Consider the following 21,243-nt stretch of genomic DNA (forward strand, 5'->3'; position numbering starts at 1 on the left):
AAAAGAATATGTGTTTAATGAGTGTACATTTGTTTGTCTTTTCTTATATATAGTTAAGACTTTTTAAATCAGAAATCTCCTGGATAAATATTTTAAGCTTCTTTTACATTTTGCACTAAAAAAAATCTATTGCCTTTATACTCAACATCCCATATTTCTATATTGATAATACTATAAGAGCTAATATTTTTTGGGTACATAGCATGTTAAACATGTACCCAGTGATTGATCTCAACAATTTAATTTCTTATTTATTTAATTCCATTTTATAGGTGAAGAAAATGAGATGTAGATGCCAAGTAATTTGCCCAAGATAAAACTATCAAACTTCAGGGTCAGCATTTAGAACCCCCAGAGTTCGATTCCAAAGCTGTGTTTTTAACAGCTATCTCCTAATATAATATTCACTTTCTGGCTCTTCTTTTCTCCCACCATGTTAAACTATACTCCAAGCATGTCAAACTCGCAGCCCTCAGGCCGCATGTGGCCCACAACGAATATTTTTGTGGCCCAGCCAATATAACGGTAAGTAAGAAACGTTTTAATAAAAATTTTGTAAGTTAATAACATAATTACTAATAACAAAATACAACGTTCGCTGATGATTGATTACTATAATCGTGTTGCATTCATCTCCCTTATGCGCCTCATGCACAAGAGCACCATTTCTCTCCACTAATACTAGCAGCGAATATTTTAGCAGCCAATTGCCATGTCATTAGTCTTTTACAGACTTGTTTGGTGTGCGTAACAGGAAACATTTTGCTTTCAGAGAACAAGAAAAATAGCTTTATTTGCATAATGCTTATTAATTTGTGCAGTTATTCAGTGTCTGCTAAGTTCATGTTCAAGAAAAAATATTAATTTTTATTAAAATGTTCTATTATTTTATGTTAATGATTGCTCATTTATTTCAGCCCTTTGTATTCAGCATGTCTCTATCGAAATAAACCTACGTTTCTATGAAAATTGAAGCTTTTGTTTTTATGTGGCCCACATAAACTTAAACCTTGTTTATTTTGCCCGTGTTAGCCTTTGAGTTTGACATGTTTGTTATACTCCATCAGATAAAGAGGATTATGCACGGACAGAAGAATCCATTTTCCATTGTCCTTATAGCTTGAAGTCAGAGCCAAAGAGCAAAATCAGAAAGGAAAGGACATCACTGTTAGGAGGTCAGTGTGTTAGTATCCAGTGGCGGTGAGAGTGTTACCAGACTGTCCGAGGGCTGTCCCCTCCTCAGCTCTTGTCAATCTTGTAAGAAAGATTTCAGATGAGTGACAGACAGCAGCGTTGAAGCAAATCAAGTGGATTTATTCAGAATACACTTGGGCCCAATTGGTGTGGCTTAGTGGTCAGGGCACATTCCCAGGTTGTGGGCTTGATCCCCAGTAGGAGACATGCAGGAGGCAACCAAGCAATGATTCACTCTTATCATTGATGTTTCTCTCCCTCTCCCCCTCTCCCTTTCTCTCTGAAATCAATAAAAAATATATTTAAAAAAAGAATACAGTTGGCATAAAGCACAAGTGAGGAACTCAGCTAGTTTGAGTGCCCTGCCCACTGTGGGTCCGAGGGGTTTATTCCCTTCCCCCTATAGGGTTCAAAGCTCCTTTGCTGAATATCTTGGGTAGTTGATCAGTTTCAAAGCCCCCTTCTACGTTGTTGTGGCTTATCTTGGAATGTTTGTACATACATCTGGTCATCTTGTTTGGCAAGTCCTAAGACGGCTGACTTCTTTGTTTCCTGGGTGAGATAAACTCCCCTTTCTTCCCTCCTTCCCCTCTTCCTGCCCTAGCAGCTATCTTTCCTGCCTAACATCCCCCAAGGGATATTTGTCCTTGGGTTTAGCTGGCACAGATGGCATTACTCAGGTCTTTGTTCTCTGTTTTCTCAAGCAAGATAATTTAAGTATTCTCCAGTTAGGGAGGAGAGGTATAAACCATTTGCTCTCAATTGTCCTTGGTTGGGGAAGATAAGGACTTGTGATTCACATGCTGGCTGCAAGCAGCCCAGACTGCTTGGCCTTGTTTAATTTTCTTGTCTCAGTTTCCTCATTCCACTTGCCTGGGAATTTTCTTAGCTTTCTTACTATCCTGCCACAAGAGGGTCATGGGAAATCCCTACCAGAAGAAGGGTCATGATGGTCACTTCAACCTCAAAAGTTCTCTCATAGTACACTGACTAAGCTAGCAGTTGGCCACAGGTCCTGGGTATTAAGCCTCTGGCAGTTCACTGAGAACTGAGACTCGTTGCTTTCTTGTCAAGTTAAATCACTGAGTTTGGGTTCCACAATGCCCATCTTGGGTCATCTGTACTCGAGGATTATCCCGGGGCCCAGAGTAGAGGATTGTTTGCCTAGTCACTTGGCTAAGGCTTTCAGCCCTGTCACTATTCTGGAAAATTAGGTCATACATACTGAAATGTTGAATTCAAATGCTCTTTTTTCTCCATTAATAAAGGAATCATAGTTCAAAGAGTACAAATTATTATCCATGACTGTTCATACCAGCAAGTTGTGGAAATATACCTAGCACTCTGGAGAGTTGTGGTTCCTGTTGCCTCCAACCCACGTAACACAGTCAGGTTAGGTGATGGTTCTCAGGCAGCTGTGCTCCTGAGAATCCTACCAGGCCCTAATGGCACACAGAACAAAGGGCATTCAAGAACAGTGTGTTCAGCTTCAACTACAGTCTCAGTTACTTAGCCTCTTCATTGATGTGTGATTAGATGTTATTCAGCTCTTTAGGCTGTGATTTGAATTTTGAATCTGTGAAGGATGAACGAGCACATTATATAAATTTGAAGTTAAGGGCTTTTGAATTGGCTGCATGGAAATTTGTGTAGAATAAGTCAACTAATAATGCACAGATTTTTTCTCTTCATTTCACCCTTACCTTCCTAAACCCTGCTCCTTAAGCTTTCCTCTCAGCAGCAAGGCTTTCTTGTGAATAGGACTGGGATGCCTTGAGCCTGTAGTTTTTTGTGCACACGGTTAGAAGAAATATTAATTGGATGAATTTGAACCTGGGATCTACTTTTTGTTTTATTTTATTTTATTTATTTCTTTAAAAAATATATTTTATTGATTTTTTACAGAGAGGAAGGGAAAAGGACAGAGTCAGAAATATCAATGAGAGAGGAACATCGATCAGCTGCCTCCTGCACACCCTCCACTGGGGACGTGCCCGCAACCAAGGTACATGCCCTTGACCGGAATTGAACCCAGGACCCTTCAATCCCCAGGCCGACGCTCTATCCACTGAGCCAAACCAATCAGGGCAGGAATCTACTTTTTAAATCATTGTTCTACTGCTGTACTTGTGCTCTCCTCATGTTTCCACCGATTACCATTGACAAAGGGCAATCATATACTTGGGCTTAGAGCAGCAGTTCTCAGCCTGTGGGTCGCGACCCCTTTGGGGATCGAATGACCCTTTCACAGGGGTTGCCTACGACCGTCGGAAAACACATATTTTTGATGGTCTTAGGAACCAAGACACTGTTACTCTATCTGTCTCCAGGCGGATCCTTCCACATGCAGATACGCCCACATACGAGTACCCGGTGTGATGACATCATCTCGCCAACCCCATCACATACACCCCTTACAAATACGGGTGTATGTGACAGGGTTGGTGCCATAATGTACTTATGCAGACCAGTCACACATGTGTAGAGAGCAGCTACTGTGTAGAAAGCAGCTGCTGTGTTGAAAACAGCTACTCTGTTAAAAGCAGCTACTATGTTGAAAGCAGCAGTATTGGAGGTAAAATGGCACTTCATGAATTATAATTACTAGTTAAATGTAAAATCATGTACTGTAAAATCATCAGCTATTGCAAAAAAAAAATCTGTACCATGGGAACTTAATCTGGATGCTGATTGGTCTTTTTATATTCAGCTGTGGTTGATGTGAATACTGCCCCCTTGTGATAGTAACAGGTATGTAAAAAAAACAACACAGAGAATGGTAAATCATAGGAAACTTTAATGAACTGTATTGACTAAACTATGCCATGTATCATCTTTTGTATTATTAAAGCTATTGTTGTATATTATTTTCATTAGCAAACCATCCCATGACAATGGATCGTGTAGAGAAGAACGTTAAGAAAAAAAAAACATAGTGAGGATTTTTTTTTCCAATATATTTTATTGATTTTTTACAGAGAGGAAGGGAGAGGGATAGAGAGTCAGAAACATCGATGAGAGAGAAACATCGACCAGCTGCCTCCTGCACACTCCCCACTGGGGATGTGCCTGCAACCAAGGAACATGCCCTTGACCGGAATCGAACCTGGGATCCTTCAGTCCGCAGGCCTATGCTCTATCCACTGAGCCAAACCGGTTAGGGCTAGTGAGGATTTTTTACAGTATGGTTTTACCTTAATAATTACAGCAGGAATTGAGAAACCGCAATGTGTTATTTGTTGTGAAGTTCTATCAGCCGAATCTATGAAGCCGAACAAACTAAAATGCCATTTTGATGTCAAGCATATGAGCTTTGCCTGCAAGGATACCAACTATTTTAGAAGCAAAGCTGATGGACTCAAGAAAGCCAGACTTGACACTGGTGGCAAGTACCACAAACAAAATGTAGCAGCCGTTGAAGCTTCATATTTCGTGGCACTCAGAATTGCCAGAACTATGAAACCTCACACCATTGCTGAGGATTTACTGTTGCCAGCGGCCAAAGACATTGTTCGAGTTATGATTGGAGACAAATTTGTTACGAAATTGAGTGCAATTTCCTTATCTAATGACACTGTCCGCAGAAGAATAGATGACATGTCTGCTGATATTCTTGATCAGGTAATCCAGGAAATTAAATCTGCTCCACTTCCAATATTTAGTATTCAGCTTGATGAATCTACAGACGTTGCAAACTGTTCACAATTACTGATTTATGTGAGGTATATTAATGATGGTGACTTTAAAGGTGAGTTTCTGTTTTGCACACCTCTTGAAACGACAACTACTGCACGTGATGTATTTGACACAGTTGGTTCATTTCTGAAAGAGCATAAGATCTCTTGGGGAAAGGTTTGTGGTGTTTGCACAGATGGTGCTCCAGCTATGCTAGGATGTCGATCTGGATTTCAACGTTTGGTACTGAATGAGTCACCAAAAGTCATCGGAACTCACTGTATGATTCATCAGCAAATATTAGCAATGAAGATGTTGCCACAAGAGTTACAAGAAGTAATGAAAAGTGTCATAAGTTGTGTCAATTTTGTAAAGGAGAGCACTTTAAACAGTTGACTGTTTTCACAACTGTGCAATGAGTTGGATGCGCTGAACAATGCTCTGCTATTTCACACTGAAGCGAGATGATTGTCGAGAGGAAAAATTTTAAAACGTGTTTTTGAGCTTCGTGATGAACTCAAAACGTTTTTTAATCAGAAAGCAAGAGCAGTAGAAGCACTTTTCAGCGATAAAAGTGAACTGCAAAAAATAGCTTACTTGGTTGACATCTTTGCCATCTTGAATGAGTTAAATTTATCACTGCAAGGACCAAATGCAACATGCCTCGATTTGTCTGAAAAGATCCGATCATTCCAAATGAAACTTAAGCTTTGGCAAAAAAAATTGGATGAAAATAAAATTTACATGTTGCCTACCTTATCTGCTTGCTTTGAGGAACATGACATTGAACCAGACAAAAGGATTACGATGATACTTCCTGTGAAAGAACACTTTCACATGCTTGTAGACAAAATTTCATCTTACTTTCCAAATCTACCTGACACCCCATTTGCACTTGCCAGAAGCCCATTCACAGTCAAAGTTGAAGATGTTCCTGAGACAACACAAGAAGAGTTCATTGAACTTGTTAACAACGATGCAGCGAGAACTGATTTCTCTACAATGCCAGTTACAAAATTCTGGATCAAGTGTTTGCAGTCATATCCTGTTCTGTCTGAGACTGTGTTGTGCCTTCTTCTTCCATTTCTAACAACATAGCTTTGTGAAACAGGGTTTTCCAGCTTGTTGGTTATCAAGTCTAAATACAGAACTAGACTTGTTGTGGAAGATGATCTTCGTTGTGCTCTTGCAAAGACTGCCCTGAGAATTTCTGATCTGGTGAGAAAGAAGCAATCTCAAACTTCCCACTGACGTTGGCTTTTTACGCATACTGTCGCAAAATGTAGCAATGTAGTTTACTGTTGTTATATTAAGACTGTTACCCATGCTACGCCATGCTTCAAGACAAAATTTCATTTATTTGTAATTAGAAATAAATATTTCACAATATATAATTACATATTGGTTTTGTGATTAATCTCTATGCTTTAATTATGTTTAATTTTTGTTTTTAATATATTTTTATTGATTTCAGAGAGAGGAAGGGAGACGGGAGAGAGATAGAAACATCAATGATGACAGAGAATTATTGATCAGCTGCCTCCGCATGCCCCACACTGGGGATTGAGCCCGCAACCCGGCATATGCCCTGACCAGGAATTTAACCATGACCTCCTGGTTCATAAGTCAATGCTCAACCACTGAGCCACCCACCATTGGCCAGGCCCAATCTTTTCTTACCTTCTAATTATGTTTAATTTGTAACAATGAAAATACATCCTACATATCAGATATTTACATTACAATTCATAACAGTAGCAAAATTACAGTTATGAAGTAGCGATGAAAATAATTTTATGGTTGGTGGTCACCACAACATGAGGAACTGTATTAAAGGGTCGCGGCATTAGGAAGGTTGAGAACCACTGGCTTAGAGAGAAGAGTGTAATTTGCATTTATAGATGAAAAACCAGAATTTTAGAATGATTAAAAGTCTTGCTCAAAGTCATATGGGTAGCGAGAGTTGGACCCAGAAGTGTAAGCCTCATGTACATAAATTTAATGTATTTTTACCAGCTCTGTTTTTCCTCAGTTTTGCAAACACAGAAAGTTTGTTGCTACATGGTGTTTTGAAAAACTTAGCAAATAAATAAATCTTGGAAAACAATGCTTTATTTATCCTACCAGGGAATTAATTTCCAAAATCAGTGAATAAATATGTCTCAGATGGCTGATGAAAACAGTACTGTTAAATTTTTATGGTGTTTACTGAGCAAGTACCCACTTTCACGAATAAAAACACCTTTTTCTCTCCCTTAGTTTCATCTCAAGTTAACAGAATGCTTACTTCTCTGGCTACATTTTCCCCTTCTCCATCACATAGTGTTTAAAGGGAAACATTTCTGAATTGTTTTTACTAGGGATTGAACAATAGCATAGTCACATCCTCATCCTTGCTGTAGGCTTTCTACTCTTGAACAGATTGGGAATAAAAGACACAGTCACATGGAAACATTTACCAGAAACTGTATTTTCAACTTTGTTATTAATCTCTCAAATCTAAGATGGAAGTAGTAAAGTGGAAGACACAGAAAAATAAGGTAGGCACTTTGAGTGGAGTAAGATCAATATAACTGGTGTTTGTATAAGCTAGATTTCATGAATTAGCATTTTTGCTGACAATAATTCACAATAAAAAAATACAAGAATGCCCGGCCAGCGTGGCTCAGTGGTTGTGTTGTAGTGTACCCAGTGAATCACACAAGGACACCTCAAGAAGTCGAATTAAGGAGCCACATTTATTTCAAAGCCAGTGACTATGAAGGGGCAGATGCTCTCTAAATCTTGTAGTGCCTGAGTGAGGGCAGTAGTCATCTTATAAAGGCAAAAGCCACATCCTGCTAGACATTGGAATGTGGAATTATTTTGCGAAAGCAGTTTTACAGAAGCAAAATTGAGCAAAGTTAATAATCGCTAAAGGTTATCTATAGTTTCAGTTTCTGGAGCCACTGAGTTAACGGAAAGTATTCCGGAGCCACTGAGTTAAGGAAAGCAATTTTGTGATTCTGGTCCTCAGACACAAGAGAATAGCCTGTGTGATGTGGGCTGGCAACATACTGGGTGATTTATGTGCGTTTCCAGGTCTCAATCTGGAAACTGAGGTAACTACCCTATTGTTTAAGCAAGCAGGTGTACAGAAGCCAGAACAGAGGGTTAAAATTCAAACAGCAGTTTTTACCCGAGATGAATGTTACTATGCTTCATTGCTTCAGTTCAGCATCGATGTATGAACCAGGAGGTCACAGTTGGATTCCCAGTCAGGGCACATGCCCAGGTTGTGGGCTGACCCCCAGAATGGGACGTGCAGAAGTCAGCCGATCAATGATTCTCTCTCATCACTGATGTTTCTATCTCTCTCTCCCTCTCTCTTCCTCTCTGAAATCAATAAAAATACATATTAAAAATTTCCAAGAAGATGTGTACGAAAATATGTACCTAGAACAAAGTACATCTTAAAATGAGAGAACATTGAATCTGTGGAGTTTTCTATACTAGAATTTTGTTAATGCTGACTCAGGGCTTTTATTTCTTATTGTACCTTACATAATTTGAGCCATAATAATAAAGGATATCACAGTTGTAGATACAGACAATAAGTTCACATTAGAAACTAAAATCCAAGTTATAAGAAATCCAGTGGGATCAATTGGTATATGTTCTCTATATTAGGTGACTCAGAGGAGGGGGCTCAAGTTTTGAAAACATCTCAGTAATTGATTATTCAGAATATTTTACTTTTTTTTTTTTTTTTACTAGAGGGAAAAATGTCTTTGATGTTAAATTGTGGTAAAAAAGGTCTGGGTTAATCACCTGTAGTTATGATCACTTGTACTGAACAGTATTAGGTCTAGGAAAAATGTGTATGGTTTTTAAAAATATATATATATTTTATTGATTTTTTACAGAGAGGAAGTAAGAGGGATAGAGAGTCAGAAACATTGATGAGAGAGAAACATCGATCAGCTGCCTCCTGCACACTCCCTACTGGGGATGGGCCCACAACCAAACTACACGCCCTTGACTGGAATAGAACCTGGGACTCTTCAGTCTGCAGGCCAATGCTCTATCCACTGAGCCAAACCAGTTAGGGCATGTCTGATTTTTTTGATAGTAAAAAGTGTGTGAAAGTAGAATTATTATTCAAGTTTATTAACTTGTTTATTGCTTATGTTTTAGGATCACATTTTGGCATCAGATATTGGAACAATTGTGATTTCAATTTTATTTTTAGCCTCAGAAATACTGAGTTAAAAATGCAAGGAAAATCCATGGATGTGGCAGGTCCACAAACATCAGGTTGAAGAGAGTGTTTAGCACTAAATTGAGAGGAGGAATAACAAGCCCCTCCTGCACTGTGAAAACTAATACTTCTCTGCCTTTTAAAGTCCTCAAAGCAAAATTACAAAAGCTTCAGTTTTGTATCTTCTGGCCATTTTTGCTTTTGTTTAATTCTTTCCCCCACTATCACACAAGGTTACAATAAGAATCAAATTTAAAAATCTGTATGTATGTGACAGAACTTTTAAGATTATTAAACACTATATAATTATGTATTTATTACAGAAAACCTGAATTTAAAATAAAACTTCTCACTCTGAGAATACTCAGCAATTTCAAAGAAGATTTTGTAGTCCTAAACTCTTCCTGTTCTACTTTTGTTTTGCAGATCTAAGTGTAATTACTAATTACTAATTTTTTGTAGTTCTGAGTACAATTACTAATTTTTGTGTAAGGCATCTCAGAAGTAATGGAATAGCTTACAGGTGGAAGTCGATTTCTTTGGCTCTCATATCAACTCTTACCAATTTTTGTGGTTCTCATACCAACTCTTATCAATTGAATACAATGAGGCTGAGCCCTACCTCAGGCAGGAGCAATCACTGTGATTGATTGGTAATGTCTGCAAAGGGATTGGAAGGTAGGTGGATGGTGGTATACAGATTTTATAATTGTTTTTCCTAGACTAATGGAAAAGGGGTCTCAAATTAAGTAAAAGCGTCTGTCCAGCATTGAACATAAGAATGTACCCTATATTGGAACTTAGCAGGTTACAGACTCCTATGTTCATTGCCATAGATGCCCTTCCCTTCAATAGTGCAGCTTCTAAGGCTCTTTAGCTGAGGACGGCACCTCCAGTCTGTTCAGTTCTGTAGGAAACACCGATGATGATGATGTAGTAGACTTTGCTGCATGCTTGTCTGCCTGGATTAGTCACAGATCCTCTGCTCAACCTGTGACTTTCCTCTGAAAAGGAGGAAGCTTGGTTCCTTTCACTTCCATGTTATCTTCTTTTCTGTTATGTTTGTCTCATGTCTGGTCCTCGTGTTCTCTCTCTCTCTCTCTCTCTCTCTCTCTCTCTCTCTCTCTCTCTCTCTCTCTCTTCCCCCAGGACTTATGGTGATCACTTTTCACTGTCAATCTTTTGTGAACCTTTTCCTCTTTATGTCTTTTAACCCTTCTTTCTATGGTACAGTTCCTTCCAACCCTCAATTCCTGCAAAATTACTTAGTGCAAAGATATTATCAAACCAAGGTAAATCATAATTTTTCAAGTAACTCAATTAATGAAGCTTTTAAAAGATGTCCTTAAAGTAATTTAGTCAGGATTACTCTTTTATAGGGGAGGTTTTAGTCAGTCAACTGATGTTTCACATTTCTTTGTTTTTCCTAAACTGCAGATTACTTTTTTAATTGTTCATGGAATGCAAATAAAATGACAATTCTTTCCTACCAGATGTGCTGGATAGGCATGAGGGCACAATCATTTTCCTAACTATTTTCATCAAGAAACCTATTCAGACTCTTTGAATTACTTCCTAAACTCAGTGTAATTGAACTGGAAACATTGCCAGTGGCAGGTTTGTGTCCTTAAGTGCTCTTAGAGGCCTGGGGACTAGGATATTGGGAACATTACAAAGAACCTCAAATTGTGGCTTGATCTTGTATTGAAAGAAACACATTCTGTTCCAGGGGCTTTAAGATTTACACATTTGAATAAGAATCAGGATGGATGTGCTGATGTCCCAATGGGACAGCGCTTTGCCAGACTGTTTCTGTTCCAGTGCCTGAGTGCATGGATTCGGGAGGAATAGGTAGATATTGAACCAAGCAGAGTTTGTAGATTGCTTTCTTTTCCCCCCTCTTCTCCCACCCCTCTGCAATGTAGATGTTGCTTAAAACATACAGAAATAAAAAATATCATAAAGAAATTTAGAAAATAGTGAAAGATTATGGAGTATTATCTTGTATCTTTTGTTGGAGTAAACAGGAAATAATGTCGTGTAATGAAACTGTTCATCTAAAATTAAACACCCAAAATGAGAAGCAATAGTGTTTATTTGGGATCAAAGAATTGCAGTTCGGGCAGGCAGCACAGATTCAGGCCGAAACCCAAATAGTGTCCTGATTACAGGATAAGGGCAGTGTTGTTGTTTTTTTTCTGTTTGTTTGTTTGTTTTTAATGAGAAAAGGAAAGGAATAATTATATGAATAGAAGAAATTCCTATTGGTGCTAACAAGCTGACTTACTCTTTAGCTGTGTATGACTGGTTATTGAGTCTGTCTTCAGATAAATTGTCTATAATCATCAGTCCTTGTGGTCTGGATGTCTGCTTCCCTGTTGGCTTTACAAACAGCTCTTTAGAAGACCATGTTGGTTTAGCCTAATCCAAACAGTCCAAAGGTTCAAGGAGCAAGATGAGCAAGATAGTTAGTTCCTCTGGAAAGGCTGCTCTGCCTTGAGAATGACTCCATTTATATACTGTTAATCTGGAGTTTTGTCTTTGACATGGGATGTTTCTTCTTCCTCATCTAGGAGCACATGTTCCTCATGTATAAAATAAGGGGGATTCGGAAAATGATCTCTGAGGTTCCTCAGTCCTAAAATGATATGGGTCTGTGAAAATGTGATGATGGCTCTTCCAAGGAAACCAGGATTGTTTTTGTTCTCTTTCCTTCTTAGTCTTTCTTCTTCTTCTTCTTCTTTTTAATTCTTTATTGTTTAAAGCAGCAGTTCTCAACCTGTGGGTCGTGACCCCTTTGAAGGTCGAATGACCCTTTCACAGGGGTCGCCTAAGACCATTGGAAAACACATATATAATTACATATTGTTTTTGTGATTAGTTACTATGCTTTAATTTATGTTCAATTTGTAACAATGAAATTGGGGGTCACCACAACATGAGGAACTGTATTAAAGGGTTGCGGCATTAGGAAGGTTGAGAACCACTGCTTTAAAGTATTACATATGTCTCCTTTTTCCCCCATTGACCTCTCCCCGGTCGTTCCCCCCCCCCCCCCCCCCCCCCCCACCCCTCAGCACATACCCTTACCCCACTACTGTCTGAGTTTATGGGTTATGTTTATATGCATGCATACAAGTCCTTTGGTTGATCTCTTCCCCCTTGCCCTCCCTCCACCTTCCCTCTGAGTCTTGGATGGTCTGTTCGATGCTTCTATGTCTCTGGATCTGTTTTTGTTCATCAGTTTATGTTGTTCATTATACTCTACCAAGGAGTGAGATCATGTGGTATTTATCTTTCTCCGACTGGCTTATTTCACTTAGCGTAATGCTTTCCAGGTCCATCCATGCTGTTGCAAATGTTAAGAGTTCCTTCTCTTTTATAGCAGCATAGTATTCTAATGTGTAGCTCTACCACAGTTTTCTAATCCACTCATCTGCTGATGGGCACTTACGCTGTTTCCAAATCGTGGTTATTGTAAATTGTGCTGCTATGAACATAGGGGTGCATATATCCTTTCAGATGGGTGTTTCTGGTTTCTTGGGGTATATTCCTAGAAGTGGGATCACTGGATCAGATGCGAGTTCCATTTTTAATTTTTTGAGGAAACTCCATACTATTTTCCACAGTGGCTGCACCAGTCTGCATTCCTGCAGTGTAAGAGGTTCTTTTTCTCCACATCCTCGCCAGTACTTGTTGTTTGTTGATTTGTTGATGATAGCCATTCTGACAGGTGTGAGATGGTACCTCGTCTTTTTTTTTATTCCATATGAATTTTTGGAGAGTTTGTTATAGGTCTCTGAAGTATGCTGTTTGTATTTTAATGGGGATTGCATTGAATCTATATATTGATTTGGTTAGTAGACATTTTAATGATGTTGATTCTACCAATCCATGAACACGGTATATTTTTCCATTTGTCTGTTATCCTCTATCTCTTTTTTCAATATCCTATAATTTTCCGAGTACAGGTCTTTTACTCCTTAGTTAAGTTTATTCCTAGGTATCTTAATTTTTTTTTTGTTGCAATGGTAAATGGGATTGTTTTTTTAGTTTCTCTTTCCGTGAGTTCATTGTTGGTGTATAAAAAAGCCATATATTTCTGGATGTTAATTTTATATCCTGCTACATTGCCAAATTCATTTATTAAGTCTAGTAGTTTTTTATGGAGTCTTTAGGATTTTCTATGTATAATATCATGTCATCTGCGAATAATGATAGTTTTATTTCTTTTCCAATTTGGATTCCTATCATTTCTTCTTGTTTGATCGCTATGGCTAGCACCTCGAGTACTATGTGGAACAGGAGTGGTGAAAGTGGGCATCTCTGTCTTGTTCCTGTTCTTAGGGGAAATAGTTTTAGTTTTTGCCCATTGAATATGATGTTGGCTGTGGGTTTGTCATAGAAGGCTTTTATTATGTTGAGGTATGATCCCTCTATTCCCAATTTGCTGAGAGTTTTTATCAAGAAAGGATGTTGGATTTTGTCAAATACTTTTTCTGCATTAATTGGTATGATTATGTGATTTTTGTCTCTCAATTTGTTTATGTGATGTATCATGTTTATTGATTTGCGGATATTGTACCAGCCTTGCATCCCCAGAATAAATCCCACTTGCTCATGGTGTATGATCTTTCTAATGTAATGCTGGATCTGATTTGCTAGAATTTTGTTGAGGATTTTAGCATCTATGTTCATCAGGGATATTGGTCTGTAATTCTCTTTTTTTGTAGTATCTTTATATGGTTTGGGGATTAGGGTAATGCTGGCTTCTAGAATGAGCTTGCAAGTGTTCCTTCCTCTTGAATTTTTTGGAATAGTCTGAGGAGTGTAGATTATAGTTCTTTTCTGAATTTTTGGTAAAACTCCCCTGTGAAGCTGTTCGAATTGGGGCTTCTGTTTGCTAGAAGTTTTTTTGATTACTGCTTCAATTTCATCGTTAGTTATCAGCCTATTCAGGTTTTTTTTGATTCTTCCTGATTGAGTTTTGGAAGATTGTATTTTTCTAGGAATATGTCCATTTTATCTAAGTTGTCCAGTTTGTTGGAGTAGAGTTGTTCCTAGTATTTTTTTTTCAATCCTTTGTGTGTTTGTAGGGTCAGTTGTTACTTCACCTCTTTCATTTCAGATTTTGTTTATTTAAGTCCTCTCTCTTTGTTTCTTGGTGAGCCTGGCTAGAGATTCATCAATCTTCTTTATCCTTTCAAAGAACCAGCTCTTGGTTTTATTGATCTTTTGTATTTTTTTTGGGGGGGGGGGGCGGGGGGAGATGTGTTGTTTATTTCCTCTCTGATCTTTATTTAGTCTTTCTTCTTTTGCCCTTTTCTTTCCCTGTATATTTTAATAACTGACTTTTGTTGGCACATTTTGGGCACCAGTCACTTCCTAAGTGGTATCCATTTCAGAAACTGTGTTAAAGAAAGGGACCCTCTGGCTTCCCATCTATGTAGAATCCATTCTGCCTGGTGTCACTGTAGCATTGGTTTACTGATTGTCCATTTCTTCTGGAAACTTTCTCCTTATTTAGCTCCCTTGTTAATGAAATATCCTGTTTTGTTTTTTACATGTAACCAGCTCTACTTATTGTTATCCATATGGTACTTTATTTATGTTGTCTCATCTTCAAGTTATTTAAATACTTGCTGGGCCTTGTTTCATGATTTCACAGAGTCTACTTGTTATGTCAGAAAATAACACAATTTTATGTATTGTTTTCCATTCTTGTTTCTACTATATGTCAGTGTTTTTTCTTTACAAAACAAAACTAAAGCCAATTTGCTGAAGTGTGTCTTTTTATTTTTTTTAAGAAATATTTTTATTGATTTCAGTGAAAGGAAGGAAGAGAGAGAGAGAATCATCGATGGTGAGGGAGAATCATTGATCAGCTGCCTCCTGCATGCCCCCTACTAGGGACCGAGCCTGCAACCTGGGCATGTGCCCTGACCAGGAATTGAACCGTGACCTCCTGGTTCATAGGTTGATGTTCAACCACTGAGCCACGCCTGCGGGGCTGTTTCATGTTTTAAATAAAATTTAGATTATTTATCAGATCTATTTTTTGAGTCATTGATTTTATTTTAATCTTTAGGATTTTATTTCTCCTCTCTTGCTTTCTTTATATTCCTATATCTTAGGTTTTTAAACTGTCTTATGAATTGAATATTTAGTTGGTTTATTTTCATGTTCACTTTCTTTGTTAAACAGTGAAAGTTCAAGGTTCAGTACATGCTTTGAGCTTAGTTTTTTTTTTGTTCCCATTTGCCTCATGGGTTTGTAGGTTTACAAGGGACAGAGACTATAATAAAGTAACACTTAGATGCCATTTATTCCTAAGAATTTGGGCATAAGCATTAATATTTTCAAATAGCCAAAGCTTAATTGTGAATTATAAAAAATATTTTAATTGTGAATTTAAAATACCTTTTAAAATAAACACCTTTTTTATGTAATGGAGAGGGGTAATGAGGAAGGGATTACAGTCCCAGAGAAGAGCATATCTCATGATTCTGTAATAGGAAAGGACTTGCTGGGTTTGAGAAGAGTATGGCAGATACATGAGGGGCAGACTTGTAGGGGATGGAGTTGGCAGGTTAGGAGGTATTGAATTATGATGGGCAATGCTGGCTGTGTTAGACAGTCTAATTTTTTTCTTAAAGAGCAATGAGAAATGCCCATTGAAATTCTTAAAAGGGAGAAGGATATATTTTGATTAAAAGTTTTAAACAAATCACTTGGGAGAATGGATTGGAGGTGGAAAAGTGTGGATGCAGGAAGATCAGTTAATGCACCTGTAAAATGATGCTGACCTTAATGAAGGGGGCACAGAGAGGACTGAGAGAAATGAAAAGTCTTGGAATATATTTAGAGAAAGACAAATAGGAGCTGGATAAATTGGATGTGAGGGATAAGAATAATGAGAAATCAAAGATCACATCAGTTATTTTAATCCTCACAGCCACCTAAATGAAGAAGGTGTTATTACCTGCACCTTACAGATAAGGACATTGAGGCACTGGGAAGAGAAAAGCCTGCTAAGGTCATATGCTTAGTAAGTGATGGCATGAGGATTGAACTCAGGCCTATAACTGTATACTATAGCACATACTAACCACTATAACGTACTGAACATGTATCTCATATCTTTCCAAATTTGATACTTGACTTTAAGCTTTCCACTTCAACATGTTCCCATTTATCTTGAATTTGAGACCTAACTAGCTCCAAATTGTATTTTTTCTTTCAAATAAGTTAGAGACAACTGTTACATAAATTAGCTGTCATCAGAGATTTATTTAAAAATCTAATGTCCAGTATATTTTATGGAGTTATACAGATTCAGGCTGCTATGTACTTAATAAATCTATTATAGCATAAAGTGAAAAGTGATACTAATGGCAATGACCTTCAAGTATAAAAGTGATACTAATGGCAATGACCTTCAAGTATATTAAGATCACTGCATCACCAATGAGAGGCTATGGTTGGCTTAGGAGTATTTTATTCTTAACTTTTTTTGTGTTGTAGGATTTCAAAAATTGGTAATCGATTGGTATTATCTTTGTGAACACAGTTTAATCCTATTATCACAATCCCTCAGGAATACTGACCTCCTTAGAATCCAGGAATAAGTGGAAAATACTTAAATTTTATGTTTTCAAGAAAGTAATAAAGACTTTTAAAAAGTAAATAGGGTGAACACTTTCCCAAGAGGAACAAAACTAGCTTACAATTTAGTGTGTCGGGGAAATGAGGGAAGAAGGTTGCCCAATTTCCTCCTCCCCCAATACTATTTGCTAGCCTTTATAAGAATATGGTTTCATCAGGACGAGGTTGACAAGAGAACAACAAATTACACTGAATTAAGGTAATGTGTAGTGAAAAAAAATCTTATGAGTCAGTGGGTTTTGATTATACATATAATAACTTCTTTTCTTGTAATTTCAAGTATATATTATAATTTGAGACTAGACATCTATAGCACTGTACAGTCCAGTTAAAATACATGTGTTTTATTGGATGAAAGCATTGAGCAATGGGTCGGGAGGTTGATTCTCAAAGGAGGACAGATGGGTTTTATTTTTAAAAGTGGAAACAAAAATCAAGAATATAAAATTCATAGAGTTTTGTCTCTGGTAGATATCAAGCAGGCACCACAATTTTAAGGGCATTATATATGGAAACATGTTAAAAATTCTATTTTCTTTCTAGATCTTGGCTGTGTCCCATTGTTCCATGCTCTCTTACACTTTATTTTTTAAGTAAACCTCTGGAAAACCTTCCATGATAAGTTAAAAATGATAAACATATCATTTCAGTAAAATAAAGCCCATAATTTTTCTGAAAAATATTACATTGAGAAATTTATGCTATAATTTTATATTAAAGTCTTTTAATTGAAGACACCTTACAGCCTTTCCTTTATTGTTTGTTTATTTAGACATATGGCCTATAATAGTGAACACCTGAATGTACAATGTTGGAGAAATGTATTTACAAAGATATTTTTGAATCCAAATGCAAATATATTTCCTCAAATATAAATCTCTAATTTAGTGACATAGTAGTCTAATATTACTATTTATTGTTTATTTCACTGAGTGGACAAAACAATAAATAAATACTTCACCCATATGATCATAAGATTTAGTGAGTACTTCAATACATTTAGTATCATTAATTTTACTATGTAGGCATTTATACCTAATCTTTTCTCACAACCAAAATTTATTTAATAAAACTAGATGGTAGAGGAAAGATTTATCTATGTGTCTGATATTTGTTTTTCAGTATTTGAACCTTTAATTCATCATGTTTGTCATATTTATTTTTCAGACTTAGATTATAAAATTATATATGAATCTATTTTTGACTCATATACTGTTAATGTTACACATAATAGAAAGTAAATCTTCAAAATTAGTAGGACTGCTCAGTCAAACTATGTAAGCACTCATTAGTTTACAAGTACCTACAGTGACAACTGCATCCTATGACACTGTTATTGACGTGGTAGTAGAGCATATGTTTGGAGTAGTTTTTCTTCCAGTAGTAATACAGCCTAGCCAATGCAGATAAGGTATTTGTAGAATTCTGCAATCTCATCAAGACACTGTACTTATCATCTTGTCCTTTACCTAACAGAGCAATATGATATGAGCAGTTACTATCTAATAATAATTTAAAAATTATTATTGGAAGAGTATGAGGAACTAGACAAATGTTGGTGCTATAGGTGGTAATAATATACAACACTGCAAGAAGTATATAGAATATATCAATGAAATGCTGATTCCGAACTCGTGGTTCAAGGATATATGCCAGTGTACAAGATGCTAATATCTAAGTTTCATTAATAAAAATATTAAGCAGTATCTCTTTAGAACTAAAAACTGTCATTTAAAATTTCTGTCTAGTTAAAAGACAGTAATCACCAACAGAGAAATATGAAATAAAATTGAGTGGTTAACATACACTTAGTAGAGCTGGTAGTAGGTAAGGGTTCATAAGAAGTACGGGCACTAGGCCAATGTATAGACATTTGTAGCAAAAGAGTTAATTGTGCTGGAACAACAAATGGGCTTGCCAGTGAGACTGCATGATAAACTCAACATAAGGTAAAACAAGTGCAATATTTTTATGCACGTGTGGATTTTTAGTATTCCTGCTTTCTCCAAAATAGAGACCTAGGTAAGGATTGAGATCTCAATTCTTCAAATGTAACAGAGTTAGTGAAAAACTGAACACTGACACAGGTATGTATTCAGAAAGGTTAGGCAAGGGTAGCCCCAAGCACCAAGACTATCTAGAGTCTCTGCTTAGGGGGCAGATGTGACAAATTACTTTTCAATATTTGTGATGGATCGCTAAAGTGATTCTTTATCAGGATGAGGAGGTATAAGAGTTTCTGAGTAGGGAGTAGTACCTCCTAGATGATTCTGAAATGTCCAACTTTGCCTACTTGTGGGGGACTACTTTCTTTGAGAATCACTGCTTTGAAGATAGATACAAATATTAACTACTAGAAGGGAAGGACAGACTACTTCCTATTTTTAAAAAGTTTTTTGACTGAAATCCATAGTAAGAAATATGTTTTACATCATGACACACTACATTCATTCCCATTCTCTCATAAGAACACAAATACACACACACTATTGAATAAAACTTTAGATAAAAAATACCATGATGTTATTTTCTCTTCTAATTTATTTTATTGTATTTTTTAAATGGTGGTATTAATCAATGAAATCAATAACTAACCATTAATGGGTAGTAATCCACAATTTGAAGAATAACTAGTTAGCTTATATCTGTAGCATCAACTAGGAGGCAAATGTGTGGTAAAGCTTGGAGGAAAATGTTGCCTCTAACACCACATGCCAGGTAAGCACACACTCTCCTTGGGGTCTTTGCGTTTATCCCTCATCTGGAATGCTCTTTTCCAATCTGTCCAGTTAGCTAACTGACTTTTTTCAGATCTTTGCTCAAAAGCAAGCTTCTTGTGAAGGCCTTCTCTCTTAACACCCTATTTAACTTTGTAACCACCCCAACACTCCTATACCCCTTCCTGCATTATTTTTTTCTCTATCATACTATCTGTAATAATAAAAGCATAATATGTTATTATGCAAATCGACCGGACGACTGAACAGCAGAACGACCATCTGGATGACCTTCTGACAACCACCTATGACATGCACTGGCGCCAAGCCAGCCAAGGCAGGTGTGATGTGATTGATCAGGGGGCCCCGAAATTGCCCCATGATCACCCCGTAGAGGGAGGCCCAGGCCACATCTGTGGGGCGATTGATGGGGGGGGTCTCCACAATCGATTTCCCCAAAGAGGGAGGCCCAGGCCACTGGCTGGCAGGGCGATCGATTGGGGAGGCGGGTGCCGTGATCGCCCCAAAGAGGGAGGCCCAGGCTACCAGGTCAGCAGCGCTGCGATGGGTGGGTGGGGCCTCCCTCTGCTGGGCAATCGATCGCGGAGCCCCGTGATCGCCCCACAGAAAAAGGCCCAGGCTACCCAGCTGGAGGCTCTGTGGCGGGTGGGCAGGGCCTCTCTCTGCGGGGAGATTGACCTGGGGCTCCGTGATCGATTTCCTCACAGAGGGAGGCTCAGGCCAGCCAAGCAATTGCACCCTACACCTGTCGCCCGCAGAGGGAGGCGACCTGTGGCAGGGGAAGGGGGGGGCAGCGCTGCACAGATGGCAAGTGGGGGCGGGGGTGGAGGCAGCTGAGGGAAGGAAAGCCCCAATAGGCCCTGATCGCCGGCCAGGCCTAGGGGCCCTACCTGAGGGGTTCAGGATTGTGAGAGGGTACAAGCCAGACTGAAGGACACCTCCACTTCCACGAATTTCGTGCACTGGGCTTCTAGTATACTATATAATCTAGTGCTTCTCTATAGTATGATAGTATAATCACCATATGACATATTAAATGACTTTAATGATTTGTGATTTGTGTATTGTCTGTGTCTGTCCACTAAGACATTAGCTCTATAGGCCAGGGGATTTTTATTTGTTTTATTCATCATGTATCCCTAGTGCCCAAACAAAGCCTGGCACCTAGTAGGTGCTCAATATATATTGAGTAAATGAATAGTTGTCTGACTGAATGAATACATGAAAAACATCCTATGTCTCAGAAGAAATACAGTCCTGCAGAGGAAGTAATTAAATGTACGACAGTGAGATACCTGCCAGAATGGCTATCATTAACAAATCGACAAACAAGTGCTGGTGAGGATGTGGAGAAAAAGGAACCCTCTTGCACTATTGGTGGGAATGCAGACTGGTTCAGCCACTGTGGAGAACAGTATGGAGTTTCCTCAAAAAATTAAAAATGGAACTGCCTTCTAGGAATCTCACTTCTAGGAATATATCCCAAGAAATCAGAAACACCAATCATAAAGGACATATGCACCCCTATGTTCATAGCAGCACAATTTACAATAGCCAAGATTTGGAAACAGCCTAAGTGCCCATCAGCAGATGAGTGGATTAGAAAACTGTGGTATATCTACACAATGGAATACTATGCTGCTATAAAAGAGAAGGAACTCTTAACATTTGCAACAGCATGGATGGAACTGGAGAGCATTATGCTAAGCAAATTAAGTCAATCAGAGAAAG

At 37.9% G+C, this 21,243-nt stretch overlaps 1 pseudogene; it reads left to right on the plus strand.

The window, feature by feature from the left end:
• The window catches only part of LOC139012864 (zinc finger BED domain-containing protein 5-like), a 38,775-nt pseudogene extending 32,655 nt beyond the window's left edge, over nt 1-6,120 (plus strand).
• The last annotated feature ends 15,123 nt before the right edge of the window (nt 6,121-21,243 follow it).

Source organism: Myotis yumanensis, unplaced genomic scaffold, assembly GCF_028538775.1.
Source record: "Myotis yumanensis isolate MYYU_CA2020_CCGP unplaced genomic scaffold, mMyoYum1.0.hap1 SCAF_6, whole genome shotgun sequence".
In the NCBI taxonomy this organism is placed as follows: Eukaryota; Metazoa; Chordata; class Mammalia; order Chiroptera; family Vespertilionidae; genus Myotis; species Myotis yumanensis.